Genomic DNA, 14,839 nt, shown 5'->3' with positions numbered 1-14,839 from the left:
TCCGCAGGAATATGTGTCTCCCATGTTAACTCAAAAAGCATACAGTGAGCTCCTTCACATTTGGCTGGACACTGTGGGGTGTATAAGTGTGTGTAAAATAACCACTGCATTTACAAGCACCACTACCACACTTGAAGCAGAAGTGCAGAGAAAATCAAGCCTAGTGTGAGAATGGGGTCAGTTCCCCATTCCAGAATGGGGTCAGTTCCAGTTCCAGGAAGATGCTAAGAGGATGACTTACGTGACCAGGTAGGAAGATTTATTTTGGAGCAGTTTTGGAAGACATCATATCTTTTTTTCTCATTGGTGGGAATGGCCACTTAGTATAAATTTTCTATAAAGTAATTGAGGAAAATATATCGCTAGCCTTTAAAATGTCCATGCACTTTGGGAATTCTGTGGCCATTCAGTGGTTAGAACTCTATACACTCTCACTGCTGAGAGCCCAGGTTCAATTCCTTGTCAAAGAATTAGAATCCCCACCTTTTCTTTTTTTTTTTTTTTTTTGCTCAACATCCCTCCTCCCCCAAAAAATGCCCATACCCTTTAACCCACTAATTCCTCTTCAAGAAATCTTCCTAAGGAAATAATCAGTTCTTGGTAAAAATGAGAAGCACAGTGATAGTTACAGAATTTGGACTCTAGGCTCAAATCTGGCCACTCTACTAACTAGTCACGTTCCCTTGAACAAATACCTTAACTTTACTCTCTTCAGTTTAAAATAGGGATGATAATATTTATCTATAAGATTATTGCGAGGCTTTAAATGAATTGATATGTCAAACATTTGAAACTTGGCAAGCAAAAAACAATGAGGTTCCCTGGTAGCTCAGATAGTAAAGAATCTGCCTGCACAGCAGGAGACCTCGGTTTGATTCCTGAGTTGGGAAGATCTCCTGGAGAAGGGATAGGCTACCCACTCCAGTATTCTTGTCTGCAGAATTCCCATGGGCAGAGAATCCCCTGATGGGCTGCAGCCTATGGGGTCGCAAAGAGTCGGACATGACTGAGCGGCTAGCCACACACACAAGCACAAAAATATAAAGATTTATCATTAAAGCAAAAGAAAATGGAGACACTAAAAATCTCTAGCAAAAATACATGGTTTACATTAGCAGAAGACTACATGGCCAGGCAAAGTGTGGCAGAAATTGCTAGCTGAGCCTCAGTATCTGTCTTATCCTTCTAAAGTAGTAGAAACCCTGGATTTTAGTTGGGCATATAACCACCCAGAATAAATACTATGATTCCCATCCTTCCTTGCAACTGATTATGGCCATATGACTAGATATGGCCAATGTAATATGAACAGAAGTGATGGACATTAGGGGTATGCCTTCCCCCCTTTCCCCCCGCCCCCCACAACTTTTTGATTTTCACATAAGCATGGTGGTGAGACATCTTGGACCATGCAGAAAAGACCACACCTGGAGATGGCAAAGCAATGCAAGAAAAGAGCCTGAGCCTCTGGCAGCTTCACAGAGCTTCATAACAGCTCAAGCTGCCACAACAGAGAAACACATTTTTATCTTGGTTAAGTCACTGTTCTGTCTCTTTCACAATGGCCAGACCTATTTCCTATTAGTGCAAGGAAATAGTATGCAGCTACTTAAAATGATGCTTTAAGAAGAAAATTTCATGAATTTCATGAAAAAATGATTATTACTTAGTAGGTGGTGAAAAAAACTGAATACTATATTACTATATGATCTCAGTAGCTTTTAAAATTCATAGTTAAAAAACACTAGAGGGAACTATGCCAAAATAGATTATGTTTGGATATTTTTCTTCTACTTGACTATACTCTTCCAAATTTTCTGCAGTGTAATTCCAATATGCTGATAATCAAGAGAAGATAAAGTATAAAAATTCTAGCCACCTATATTTCAAGACAAACCTGCTCCAGTTTCCAGAAATACCCTTCTCCTTCTGCACTCATGGGTCATTTTGGTCCTGCCTCATTAGATTGGAAGCAAGCACTGTGTCTTGTATAATTCTGTGTTGCACAAAATTTCACCTCTAGTAGACTCTCAATAAGTATTTCACAGATAATTCATCACAAGGCAGAGATGTTTATGAATACAATTAAAGCAATCACTTGGTCGCTTTATTTGAACAGACCCTTAAAACAAGCAAACTAGTCACAATTCCTTGCATGTAGTTTATCTGACAACATTATAATTAAGAACAATAGAAAATTTTTTATATCTGCATTTGAGTTTTACATATATTTTAAAATACTCATCACCAGTCTATCAAGCACATATTATTATCACCATTTTACAGATTTCAAAAATGAGGCATAGAGAGGTTATTCACCCCAGATCACAGAACTAGCAAGTGATAGGGTTGAAATCGTAACCTAGATCTCCTTTACTACTTTATCCTACTTCATATATATAGAGAGAGACATATATAAAATCTAGCATGCATGCATGCATCTTCTGATCTGACCCAGGGATCAAACCCTCATCTCCTGCATCGGCAGGCAGATTCTTTACCACTGTGCCATCAGGGAAGCCCTTTGATATATACAGTATATCAGCATACTATATGTGTATATATATATATATATATATATATTCAATATGTATAGAATATCAGTCCTACCTAACACACATACATGCACACACTGTTTTAATCCTCTCAATAATCTACATAAATATTTTTACTGTGCTAATAATGTATTTCTTTTTTTGATTGCATATTCAGTCGCTCAGTCATGTCCAACTCTTTGCAGCCCTGTGAACTGTAGCCCATCAGACTCCTCCTGTCCATGGAATTTTCCAGGCAAGAATACTGGAGCAGGTTGTCATTTCCTACTCCAGGAGACTTTCCCAACCCAGGGATCGAACCCACATCTCTTGTGTCTTCTGCATTGGCAGGCAGATTCTTTACCACTTTGCCACCTGGGAGTTTTTAATTGGAAAAGAAATACATGCCCCAGTCTCAGGTCAGTTCAGTTCAGTTGCTCAGTCATGTCCGACTCCTTGCAACCCCGTGAATCGCAGCACGCCAGGCCTCCTTGTCCATCACCAACTCCTGGAGTTCACCCAAACCCATGTCCATCGAGTCGGTGATGCCATCCAGCCATCTCATCCTCTGTTGTCCCCTTCTCCTCCTGCCCCCAATCCCTCCCAGCATCAGAGTCTTTTCCAATAAGTCAACTCTTCGCATGAGGTGGCCAAAGTACTGGAGTTTCAGCTTTAGCATCAGTCCTTCCAATGAACACCCAGGACTGATCTCCTTTAGGATGGACTGGTTGGATCTCCTTGCAGTCCAAGGGACTCTCAAGAGTCTTCTCCAACACCACAGTTCAAAAGCATCAATTCTTCTTCGCTCAGCTTTCTTCACAGTCCAACTCTCACATCCATACATGACCACTGGAAAAACCATAGCCTTGACTAGATGGATCTTTGTTGGCAAAGTAATGTCTCTGCTTTTGAATATGCTACCTAGGTTGGTCATAACTTTCCTTCCAAGGAGTAAGCATCTTTTAATTTCATGGCTGCAGTCACCATCTGCAATGATTTTGGAGCCCAGAAAAATAAAGTCTGACACTGTTTCCACTGTTTCCCCATCTATTTCCCATGAAATGATGGGACCGGATGCCATGATCTTCGTTTTCTGAATGTTGAGCTTTAAGCCAACTTTTTCACTCTCCTCTTTCACTTTCATCAAGAGGCTTTTTAGTTCCTCTTCACTTTCTGCCATAAGGGTGGTGTCATCCGCATATCTGAGGTTATTGATATTTCTCCCGGCAATCTTGATTCCAGCTTGTGTTTCTTCCAGTCCAGTGTTTCTCATGATGTACTCTGCATATAAGTTAAATAAGCAGGACGATAATATACAGCCTTGACGTACTCCTTTTCCTATTTGGAACCAGTCTGTTGTTCCACGTTCAGTTCTAACTGTTGCTTCCTGACCTGCATATAGGTTTCTCAAGAGGCAGATCAGGTGGTCTGGTATTCCCATCTCTTTCAGAATTTTCCACAGTTTATTGTGATTCACACAGTCAAAGGCTTTGGCATAGTCAATAAAGCAGAAATAGATGTTTTTCTGGAACTCTATTGCTTTTTCCACGATCCAGCTAATCATGACAAAAACATCAGACAAATCCCAACTGAGACATCCTATTGACTAGTAGCCAGTACTGACTCCTCTAAAGGTCATCTGAGAAGTCTGAGAAACTGTTTCAGCCAACAGGAACCCAACAGGACATGACAATTAAATGAAATGTGGTGCTGTAGGTGGGATCTTGGCAAAGAAAAAGAACAATAGGTAAAAAACTAGGGAAATTGGAACAAGGTATTGATTTTACTTAATAGTAATGTATTAACATGAGTTCACTGTGACAAAGTGTGTATAATGAAACATACCCGTAAGATGCTAATCATAGGGGAAACTGGGTTTAGGTATATGGGAACTCTCTGTATGATTTTTGCAATTTTTCTGTAAATTTAAAGCTATCCCAAAGTTAAAAGTGTTTTTTAAAGGATTATGCACATTTGAAAAAATTCAAACAATCACAATATATAAAATGAACAGTAAGTCTGCCTCTTACCTTAGACTCTTAGTTTCTTGGTTCCCCTTCCAAGAGGCAAAACTTGCTGCCCATTTCCCATGTCTCCTTTTCTACAAGCACATAATGTACTGACCTATTTTTCAGTAGAGAGACCTATGTTCATGACTTAATTTAATTCCCTAGGTTCAAGTACTTATATCGGTTTTCTATGACGGGTGTAACAAATTACCACAAATGAGGGCTCAAAACAATGAGATTTATTTCCTCACAGTTCTGGAGCTGAGATATCCAAAATCAGCATGACTCGCCCAATACCAAGTGTTCAGCAGAGGCTCTGGGGAGATTCTGTCCCTTGACTCTTCCAGCTTCAGGGAGCTGCCAGCATTCCTTGGCTTGTGACTATGTCCCTCTGATCTCTACCTCCATGTTCATATTGCCTTCTCCTCTTCTTCCTTGTATGTCATCTCCTTTTATTTCCCTCTTAAAAGGATTATACTGTGGGGACTTCCCTGGTAGTCCAGTGGTTAAGACTTTGCCTTCCAATGCAGAGGATCCAGGTTAAATCCCTGGTAGGGGAGCAAAGATCCTACATGCCTTGTGGCCAAAAGAATAAAACATAAAACTGAAGTACTATGGTAACAAATTCAATAAAGACTTTAAAAGTGGTCCACATCAAAGAAATCTTAAAAAAATAAAATAAAAATAAAATAAAAATAAAAAATTTTAAAAGTATACTGTGATTATGTAGGGCCTATTGGATAATTCTGAATAATCCTTCCAATTCAAGTGTTTTCACTCAATCACACCTGCAAAGAATTTTTTGAAATAAGGAACCATTTACAGGTTTCAAGGACAAGAACCCAATATCTTTGGGAGCTATTATCTAGCCCACTATAGTAATTTAGTTTTTATAATGAAAGATTTCATTCACAAGTTAAAGACAATTTCAAGAAGAAAACTGCTGCATACACATTATTCATGTTAATAAAACTAAGAAATGATAAAATTCTGATGAGTCTTCAGCATACCTCATCCCTTTCCCTCTAAGTGACATAATTATATTCCCTTAGGTCCTCCAAAAAGACATGGGATGGTCTCACGTAAAATGTAGCTGGTCTTTATTTTTCTTTCCTTCTTCCCTTTTGCAAGGGTAGGTTAACTCCCAGGGCTACCAGCTCCTTCTATCCTGTTGCATCAGTGTTCAGCTGTGGTTTTCTAGTGTCATTGTCAGAACATGTGATGAAAGAGTTTCAGCGTCTGATGCAAGATTGTGCTCCCTCAGTGCCCTTGTGCCCCAACATGTTGGCTCTGTGCCCCCGTGTGAGAACCTTGCTGACTGATTGGGGAACATGTGCCCGTCCCTGAAGTCCTGACTTTAAGAGCAATCTGTAGGGCTTTACCTGTGAAGCAGAGGAACTTTGGAAAACTGTCCTCTGATGGGATCACCAGGACAGTAAGGAAGGTAAGAAGGCGGTGTACGGTCTAGGAGGAAACAAAAACAGAAATCTCAGCCTCCACTGACCTGCCATCCTCTGCAGACTCATTTGCTCCTACTCAAAACATCAGACCCTCCAGAGACAGCCTGGAATATCTTGCCTGCAAAGTATACAGCACGGAGACCTGGTACTTTTTGTTCTCACAGGACAAAGCATTCAAACGTAATGGTTAATCCTGAGCCTGACATGAGAGGCTGAGTTCAACCCTTAACACTTTCTTACATCTTAGGCTCTTAATCATTCTTGCTGTTTTTCTGGTTTTTTTTTTTTTTTAACTGCAGGGAAGGAAGAAGTTAAATTTCAATATGAAACAATGGCCCCCAGTATTTTCATTTACCACCAGTAATTACTGCTCAGGAAAAGGATTAAAAAAACATACAAAGCCTAACTCCAATTCCCTATAGCCTGCTGCTCATTCCTTTCTGTAACCAGCAACATATTCACCAACGTATTTAAAACCAAGCATGAAAAAGTCAAGAATACCAATAACTTTGTTCTTTGGAGTGCTGACAAAGGATCTAATGGGGTTTTAGGCACCATGTCTGTCCGGGCTCATTACACAAATATGCCCATCCTCTGGGAGGGCTGCAGGAGGAATGAGTGAGGTAATGTATCCAGGGCGCTTCACACAGAGCCTGGCAAGTGGTAAAGGCTTGACAAATAGCAGCTATCGCTATTATTAGCACCACAGTGGGGCTCGCCTGGAAACTCCATCCGGTGTCAGGCTAAGGGAGGAGACGTCAAAAAGGAATGTGCAGTATGAGGTGGAGAGGGAGAGAAAGGAAGGAGACCAGGAGAGACCAAGAATCAGACAAGTTTTCCAAATCTTCCTGAGGACAACTTCTACCCTAGATGTACCATCCAAAATGACCTTTTTCTAAATTTGATTATTAGATGCTGCCAACTGAGTTATACTCTATGCTTTTTATTTATCAAAAGTGTTTTTCCAAGATAGAAGATTCAGTTAGCTATATTTAGGTGATCCTTGGTTTTTTGTGTTTTGGTTTTTGTTTTTTGTTTTTTTTTTTTGGTTGGGGATGGTTTGCATGTTTTACAAAAATGAAAGACCCAGGTGATAATTTTTCCTACTTAGTCTTGAGACAAAATCCTGATGGGTTATAGTTTTGTAGACCATTTGTCTATCCAGAATATCTGGAAAAAGTGCCTGGTTGGATAAAGTTCAAGACCTCCCATGATCCACACAGTGGAACAAGTGACAACCAGGCACCATCCCTCTCTCCTTTCAATGTAGAGACAGAAAATACACAGCTGACACCATCAGCAATCTCCTAATGGGGGCAGAAACATCAGGGTTACTATTCTGCATACTTATTTGTGTTCTGTATTAGTTCGTGGAGGCATTGAAAAGCTTTTCAACAAAAACACATACAATAATATTGTGATGTAATGTAGGTTAGAATAAACAATCAGCAGCAGGGACAATATAAATAAAAATAGAAAGTTGAGACTGAGGAAAGCCCATGATGGCTTATATAGAGCCTATAATTGTGCCTTGAATTTAGCTTGAGAGAGAAGTTTCCAGCAACCTAGGAGCCCGGGTCAAACCTAGAGAGGAGGGAAGGGCAGGGGCCGCTGGAATCACAAGGAGAAACTTTAGGCCAGGCCGAGGCTGACCAGCCTGCCAGTCTGGACTGGGGACAGCCAGTGAGCCAGAGATATCCAGCTCGTTCCCATTTTTGCAACCACACTCCGCCCCCATTCCCATTTAGTGTGACCCCAGAGAAGCACAGATTATAAGTTCTCAGTCAAGGAAGGACCTGGTAAATAATCCAAGATGTTGGTTAAAAGTAGATCCAGATGGGACTTCCCTGGCGGTCCAGTGGTTGAAAATCTGCCCTTCTGCTGCAGGAGGTATGAGTTCAATCCCTGGTCAGAGAACTAAGATCCCTCATGCTGTGTGGTCCAAAAAAAAATAATAATTTTTAAGGTAGCTACAGAAGTTTTTGAGGTCAGATGAGCAAGTGGTTAAATCAGCATCTGCAGGGTACAAAGGACACAGCCAGGAATTTCCCTGAGATCCAGGGTCTATGCTAGCATGAAGGTGAAGGTTGTGGCATTCTATATCACAGATCAAGGCTCTGATGCTCTTGGCATGGACTATGCTTAAAGCAGGTGTGTGCAATCATTCAGCAAGGTCAAAAATTAAAAAAAAAAAAAAAAAAGCCATCTCAGAAATGCTGTCAGCTTCCCAGTGAACCTGCCTGGATGAATTAGCTGCAAAATGTGCCCCTGGGGGAACTAGATGAATTCGCCTGCAGCAGCGGTTGCCAGATATGAAGCAATAAATCTTGAAGGACATCTGCCAAAAGCATAATTTTCATTTTAGAATGGTTACTATAGAATAGCTCTTGAAGAGGGGAAAACAATTAGCTAGCAGGACCACCTGTTTATGATAAGCCCCTTGGTTCCTAAGCAGAGGTCAGCAAACCATAAGCTTTGCCTGTTTGTATTCTCCCATTAGGGGCTTCTCTGGTGGCTTAGTGGTAAGGACTCTGCCTGCTAATGCAGGAGATTCTGGCTTAATCCCTGATCTGGGAAGATCCCCTGGAGGAGGAAATGGCAACCACTCCAGTATTCTTGCCTGGAAAACCCTGTGGACAGAGAAGCCTGGTGGGCTATAGCCAATGGGATTGCAAAAAGAGTCAGACATGACTTAGTAACTGCATAACAACAACAAATTTTCCCATTATCTATAGCCAGGCATTCAGGGGACTGCAAAGAAGTTTCAAATCATTGAAACATAATAAACATAAGTTTACCAATAAGAGGAAAGTGGCAAGACTAAACAATCTCAAATATTATCTAATTTATTTTTCAATTAATTAATCAGTTTCTAGGCTGCAGTGAGTCTCTGTTGCTGACCACAGGCTATCTCTAGCTACGGTGAGCGGGGGCTACTCTTCGTTGTGATGCGCAGGCTTCGCGTTGCAGTGGCTTCTCTTGTTGCAGAGTACAGGCTCTAGAGCTCGGGCTTCAGTAGTTGTGCATGGGCTCAGTTGCCCGCAGCATGTGGAATCTTCCCAGACTAGGAATCAAACCTGTCCGTGTCCCCTGCATTGGCAGGTGGACTCTTAACCACTGGACTACCAGGGAAGTCTTCTAATTTCTCTTTTTAAAATCTATTATTTATTTTGGCTGCTCTGGGTCTTCATTGCAGTATGCAGACTCTTCATTGGGAACCACAGGCTTCTCTAGTTGAGGTGCAAGGGCTCAGTAGTTGCTGCACGTGGGCTTGGGTGCAGCATGGAGATTCTTAGTTCCTCTACCAGGGATCAAACTGAGGCCCCCTGCACTGGAAACTTGGAGTCATTCCCTGGACCATCAGGGAAGACCCTACTTAATTTCTTAGCAGTCCATTCTAGCTAACCATGCTTCTTAAAGAAGTATGAATGTAGAGTGTACCAGGCTCCCACTTATTTCTAAATTAATTGTGCAGTAACTTTTGAGTTCCTTGGCCCCTCCAATTGCCTCTTCTAATTCTAAAATTGTGGGGAAGGAATCCCTAGGATGCCTTTTCCCCAGCAATCTTGTCTCTTATTTTCTTATGAAAAGCGGGATAATGCCCCTCCGCACAAAGATGTCCATATCTTAACCTCCAAAACCTGTGCATATGTTAAATTACATGGCAAGAAAGAAATAAGGTTGAAGGTGGAATTAAGTTGCTAATAAACTAACCTTGATAGGAAAAGATTAACCTGGATTATCTCAGTGTCATCATAGGGGCCTTAAAATTGGAAGAGGGAGGCAGAAGGGTCAAAACCAGGGAGACAGCGTCATGAAAAGACAGCCATTCTTTGGTGGCTTTGAGGATGGAAGGGAAACAAGAACCAAGGGATTCAGGCAACTTCTAGAACGCTGGAAAAGGCAGGAAACAGATTCTCCCCTAGAGTTCTCAGAAAAGAACCAGCCTGGATTGTAGCCCAATGAGACCTCTTTCAATTTTGTGACTGTGACATGGTAAATTTGCCACTATGTAGTGTCTTATTTCTTCTCAACTGCAACTCATACATAACATGAGAACTGACCTCTCTCTCTTCCAGACTGCAGTGCTTCTCCAAACTTGGATACACAATGGAATCACTTGCTGCTGCTGCTACTGCTGCTAAGTCGCTTCAGTCGTGTCCAACTCTGTGCAACCCCAGAGACGGCAGCCCACCAGGCTCCGCCGTCCTTGGGATTCTCCAGGCAAGAACACTGGAGTGGGTTGCCATTTCCTTCTCCAGTGCATGAAAGTGAAAAGTGAAAGTGAAGCCACTGAGTCGTGTCCAACTCTTAGCGACCCCATGGACTGCAGCCCACCAGGCTCCTCCGTCCATGGGATTTTCCAGGCAAGAGTACCCGAGTGGGTTGCTGTTGCCTTCTCTGCTTGAGCAGTTTTAAAATACTGAATGCTGGGACTTCCCAGCATGGTGGTCCAGCGGCTAAGATTCTGCACTCCCAGTGCTGGGGGTTCAGGTTCAGTCCTTGGTCAGGGAAATAGATCCCATATGTTGCAACTAAGACCCAGTGCAGCCAAATAAGTAAATAATTTTTTTTTTAAGTACTGAATTCTGGGTCCCACACACAGAGATTTCTGATTTAATGAGTCTGGGGACAGTTCATGAATTATAAATTTTTCAGACTCCCCAGACAATTCTAATGTGCTGGCAAGTTTAAGAAATGCTGTTGTAGAGGGTGTGACACATGTCCCTGTTAACCCCTGGGTGTCTCAATAACTTTTGGTCTTACACTTCTCAGACCTTAACTGTTTCCTATCAGAATCAAAGGTTGATGAAAGAGCAACAAAAGATAAAGTTATAGACTGATGTGTAATTTTTGACAAATTTCTCTCCAGAATGCAGAACATAATAAGTAGTGAAGAAGCTATACCTGAACCTTGCTCACTCCTCATGTAAAGTATTGCACAGGACAGTGGGCTCCTAAGCTCTTATATTGATCAGGATTTCCATGCAAGGGACAGAATCTATTATAGCTAGTTTAAGCAGGAAAAACATTTATGACGGGCGTCCCTGATAACTGAGTTGGTAAAGAATCTGCCTGCAATGCAGGAGACCCCAGTTAAATTCCTGGGTTGGGAAGATCCACTGGAGAAGGAATAGGCCTCCCACTCCCAGTATCCTGGGCTTGCCTGATGGCTCAGCTGGAAAAGAATCTGCCTGTAATGCAGGAGACCTGGGTTGGGAAGATCCTCCGGAGAAGGAAAAGGCTACCCACTCCAATATTCTGGTCTGGAGAACTCCATGGACTCTATAGTCAATGGGGTCACAGAGTCACAACTGAGCGACTTTCACTGACTGTAAGCTTACTATAAAGACTTACTGAATCACTGGGAAAGCTGAATAAATAGGCTCCATGACAAGTTTCAAGAGCAGAAAGCTTCAGTGCTGAAATGGGTCACCAGAGGAGTTTCTGCCTCTTCTGGGTCAGGAAACATCTGGCTCCAGGACCGTGGCAGGAAGCTGCTAGAGTGAGGAAGCTGCCCCAGTAGGAAGCTGCCCCATCCCTGCTCTGATATACACCAGCAGGGAGGCTTCATGCTCTGCCTCTTAGCACTCAAGCCAGCTGAGTTAATGCTGCTTCAGGGCAGGGGGAGTGTTGGGGTGGAGGTATCCCTCCATGACGGTGCTTTTCAGAAAAAAAGCAAGCACAGCAGAAATACAGCCTCCATTTCACTTCTGCCTTCTAAATCTTGCACAAGGGTGTTTGATTGGCCCAGCCTAACAACATCCAAAACCTTAGCTGCAAGAGAGTCTGGGTTTAAAAAAAATTTTTTTTTAACTTCTGCAGATTGGGAAGTTCACAGATGAAAGCTTGAATGGATATTGAGCACCAATCCACCGTAAATCCCATAGACTTTTCCTCTAGCTATTCAACATCCTTGAACAGCAAGGAGATCAAACCAGTCAATCCTAAAGAAAATCAACCTTGAATATTCATTGGAAGGACTGATGCTGAAGATAAAGCTCCAGTACTTTGGCCACCTGATTCAAAGAGCTAACTCATTAGAAAAAAAAACCCTGATGCTGGGAAAAATTGAGGGCAGGAGGAGAAGGGGCAGCAGAGGATAAGATGGTTAGATAACATTACTGACTCAATGGACATGAGTTTGAGCAAACTCTGGGAGATCGTGAAAGACAGGGAAGCCTGGCATGCCGAAGTCCTTGGGGTCAGCAAAGAGTCAGACATGACTGAGTGACAGAACAACAAAATTCAACATCCATACTTACCTTCTCTCCATATTTAAACTTCCAAACAGTAATTTTCCCTGTACCAAAAAAACAAAACAAAAACAAAGAAATACAAATGTATTCACCTCCTCTCAAAAGTAGAGACCCAAATTTCCATAAGTCTCTGCATCTATCTTTGGGTAATATTTATTCCTTCTCTACAAACAATTCCATCATGATATTCCATACTGTATAAATTAACTTGTAAAATTAACCACCATCAGTAGACCATTTATAAAGTTTTGAGAAAACTGAAAATGAAGGAGGAGAAATGGTTAATGTGTTTAAAAAAAAATACACATAACACAACAAGGATGAGATCATTGGTGGCCATAGCAGTTCCAGAGACATCTACAAGTCTACAGTGGGCATTTATAGCTGTTTTCCTCCACAGCCTATTATAGGTTACTTGCCAGCATCACAGCTGGGCCAAATAATTTAGCTGGTAGAGTGACCCAGATCTTCATTCCTCGGGAATAAACCCTCAGGGATCCTGGCTGCTAGATTTCTGTAGTCTTCTGCTAAAATTTATTGTTAAATATATAATTAAATTAAAATGCATATTAAATATATAATTTAATGTAACTTTTACCAGTGGGCATGGCCCTACTATGAAATGTCCAAGAAGAACTTACCAGAAGATTCCAGAAAGACCTCTCCCTACTCCCATAGTAAAACAGCAATCCTATTTCCCCTGGATTACCCCGCTGAAACACTTCCCTGACACAGAACTGACCCCTCTTTGCCTCTTGGTTTATTTGACAAGGTGCCCAAAATGGTGAGTAGCAATCTCAAATTCCAACTGAACACAACCAATCAATATCACGTGACTCCTGATGTTTTGATTGAGAAGGATAGAACATTAATTATGTGGTATCCCTTTCAAAGGGTCTTCCCAGGTGGTGCTAGTGGTAAAGAACCCACCTGCCAATGCAGGGGATGTAAGAGACGCAGGTTCGATCCCCAGATCCCCTGGAGGAGGGCATGGCACCCCACTGCAGTATTCTTGCCTGGAGAATCCCAAGAACAGAGGAACCTAGTGGGCTATAGTACGTAGTATCGAAAAGAGTTGGACATGGACTGAAGCGACTAAGCAGGCCACATGCATATTCCAACTACACATTTAAGAGTAAGGGAAATAATTACAAGACGGCTTCACAAACTCAGTAGGGCCACTGAGAGACAAGCTCAAACCCAAAGTTCATTTATCACCTCTAGACACCACTGTAGTATTCAGAGTCTTATGGGATTAATGTTAATGAAAACTAGAATCCAATCAGCCCTCACCAGTCTTGGTGGTTCTCTTCCCAGTGCAGAGTTAAGTTATTAAATAGCTACAGGTTTCTTTGAGAAAGGCTAGGAGAAAGATTTATAGTATATTTTCTTGATAAGATCTCAGGGTTCTGGTTTCTCCTTCATTCAATGGCTTTAGGTTTATAAAGTGCTCTGGAAATGGTGAAGGCCTTTGACTTTCCAGATGTATAGTATTTTTGATTCTATATATCAAGTGGATTTTGATAGAATAGCCATCTCTTTATTCCTAGAAGCCTCATGATCAGTCAACTACCAGCAGAGATCAGATTGCCACTCTGGCTCTGCTGCCAGAAGCTTGCTGCTGGCATGTAAGTATGACTACTTGTTCTCTGCCTCTCCATGGTCTCAACAGACCCACTGCAATCAAAATGTCCATTTCAAAAGTCACATTTCTCATCTTCCTGACTTACAGAGGTCTCCACTGTAACACTTTTCAAGGATCTATTTCTCACACTTTTGTTTCTCTATGCTCTTGTGAAAAGAGAGTCCTCAGGCCCTCTTAGTGGGTTATTGGATTATACCTGAGATACCTACTCCAATAGTCCTTTCTCCTAAGTGTTTGGATTTCTCCCTCTACATTATACCATGGGTTTCTGACACCTAAGTTTCCTTCGACTAGGTCACCATTGAGTCTGCTTTCTGGTCAATCAGTCAGGCCAAGAGTTACAATCATTCCTAGCTGCACCAACTAGAACAATGAATCCAAAGTCTCTAGAAAATGCACCCACACCAGTAAAGTAAGCCAGATTTTAAATTATATTTCTTCTTTTCTAGCCTAGGTTCTCATAATCTATTCCCACACATATTCCCTAAGCTTTTCCTAATATAAGTGAGCAAAATCTTGCCATTCCTTGAGTACGCAAACCTTTGCCTCCTAAGGTAGACATTGAACTTGTCCTTCATGATGTCGTTTGACTCTAGTTATGGATCTAGAACAAAGAGTGGTGGGAATTGGAGCAGGAGGAAAACTGGCATCCCCTTGCAAGAAAACTACCTCAACAAGGTCATTACGGAGTCTCTGAGCAAGACTGGACCACTCATCAAACAGAGGAGAAGATGTTTCTACTGGTGCCAGAGGTTCAGTTTTGGGGATCTTGGCACTCAATTCAGTTGAACCCACCCAAATGGTCCCAGTTCATATGGTCTCACTCTCTCCCAAACAATATTCAAACTTTGACATAGGATATACCTAGTGACTTGGTGAGGTTAGGTTATCGTTTAATCATCAACTCACAAGATAAGGTGGCATTTGATGT

Source organism: Bos indicus x Bos taurus, chromosome 20, assembly GCF_003369695.1.
Source record: "Bos indicus x Bos taurus breed Angus x Brahman F1 hybrid chromosome 20, Bos_hybrid_MaternalHap_v2.0, whole genome shotgun sequence".
In the NCBI taxonomy this organism is placed as follows: domain Eukaryota; kingdom Metazoa; phylum Chordata; class Mammalia; order Artiodactyla; family Bovidae; genus Bos; species Bos indicus x Bos taurus.
Note: the sequence above shows the minus strand (reverse complement) of the source record.